Source organism: Suricata suricatta, chromosome 5, assembly GCF_006229205.1.
Source record: "Suricata suricatta isolate VVHF042 chromosome 5, meerkat_22Aug2017_6uvM2_HiC, whole genome shotgun sequence".
Lineage (NCBI taxonomy): Eukaryota > Metazoa > Chordata > Mammalia > Carnivora > Herpestidae > Suricata > Suricata suricatta.
Genome location: NC_043704.1, coordinates 60279723 through 60281989, shown reverse-complemented (window position 1 = coordinate 60281989; position 2267 = coordinate 60279723).

Below are 2267 nucleotides of genomic sequence, written 5' to 3'. Positions count from 1 at the left end.
AAGCAGCAACAACAAAACAGAAACAAAGTCCACAATTTGACTCAGTTGGAAATCCAAAACTTACTAAAATAATTTGTAGTATAAAAGATAAACACTGACTTTTGTATCTCTATAGCATATGTTTTGAATTAAATTCAACATCTGCTGAAATGCATCAAGTGGCAGATTTAGATAGCTTTCATCGATACTGCACTCAAACTACCGTTATACCTGGAGATCCCACTAAATTTAGGGAATTACTTAACATAAAGTAGATAATAAATAGGTATGTCTCACTTCAACCCCAAGAACTTCTGCCATGCCAAAATTCTCCCTGGTAATAGTATGGTACATATCACTCTAAAATATTCCATATAGGCCATGAATGCCCTGACCCAACAATAAATTTAAATAGAGTCTTTGCAGCATACAAAGGGCTTTTTAATAAGCCATGGACCACCCGCTCAAGCCCTAGTTAAAATAGTAAATACAATTCAACTCAATATAACATAAAACAGGGCTTTCAAGGATTGGGATTTATTATATAAGACCTCATTCATGAAAGAGTGATTATCTCTACTGTGTCTCCATTTAACAGCCCACGGTGGCCTATTAAAGTTGGTATAATGAATGGTGCCTCACAGGTGATGACTGTGCCCTTGATGCTGTGCTCCTCCCCATGAAGGCCCTGGTACCACATACTATTGAAATTACCGACGCTATCCAATTAGAACTGGTAAATATACGATATAATAAATGTGGCTAATATTCTGTTCAGTGTCTCAATAAGCTCTCAGTCACATTTTGCCTTCACCTCTGGTGGGACACAGGGTACCTTTACCTAGCTAGGCACAACATACCTTAAAAGGCTTCCCGTACATCCAACTTTTACAGGCAAGATTGTAATTGTATCCACTTTTCTCCAGAGGCACAAGAATGACATTACATTGCTTACATCCTCCTCTGGGAACATTCTGTTGACATACACACTCATGACACACAAATATGCACAAAAGTGCTCACGAAATGGGGACAGGCCATTGTCCCAAACACGACCCTATGGCCTGCCACGTTAGTTAAATTTCTGAAAACCCTTTGCTAAACCAAGGGCCACTCCATTCCTGCCAATGTCAAAAAATTACTATTGGCCCTGTTAGCACCCATAACACTACAATAAGCCCATCCTGTATTAGGCATTTGGGGCATCTAGAGCAATATATTCCTCATTTACAAGTTTTACTTAAGTCTATTTACACTATTACTTGCAAATCAGTCGTGCTGAATGAGGATCCATCTCAAAACATTCTAATATTTGTCAAAATTATAACAGACACTCTCATTAGTGTATTCCCCTCCCCTAAACACACACATGAACCCTTCATTATCGAGACTTTAGCAGCTTCTTTTAATGACTCCTGGAGTCTCTGAACCACCCAAAATGTCTATAAGTTTCCTACAGGCTTCTAAAGCAAGAAACCATCCCCATGGCCCGACATTATATACAATTAGAGTAGTAGTTACGGACAGCATACTGGACTCTCCTGGAAACAGAAACACTACAAACCCTGCGTCTGTGACCCTCCATACCCTGACCTTCCCGGGTCTTCACAGCAACACCGTGCAAGCTCAGCACAACGGCCAAGGCCTCCTTGCTATCAGATAAAACCAAATCTGAGCCCCCCAGCATATCTTACCTGCACGAGGGCATGCCCTCCCCTGTCCTCACTCTTTTGTCAAATGTCATGGTGCTACAAGAGGTCACCACTCTTCTGAACCCTTTGGAAATCTGAAGAGTGACTCGGGTTCAACTGAGTGAACAGCAGTTGGAGTTTGGACACTTCAAACTCCCATCTGAACTTTGATACACAAACCTGCTGGTCAGTGGAGAGCATCACCACCAGTACACATGATGGAGTTCTCTGGATATCTCCTGCTTTTTAACCCTTCACCAAGATGTCCCTGATAAAGGCAAGGCCCCAGGGGTCAGCACAATCAGCGAACTTCCCACAGTCATCTTAGCACTGGATGCCCTGGCCAGCAGTTGGATCCACCTGCACGTTTTCATAGACTCTTGGGGCACTGCCTCAGCGCTGCAAAGCACTCCAGAGATCTCCTGTTTCACAGATACTCAGAATACAAGTCAAGATCACACATGTTTTGGGGTGCCTGTGTGGCTCAGTCAGGTAAGGGTTCACCTCTTGATTTCAGCTCAGGTCATGATCTCACAGTGTGTGAGATGGAGCCCCAAGTCAGGCTCTACACTGACAGCGTAGAATCTGGCTGGGATT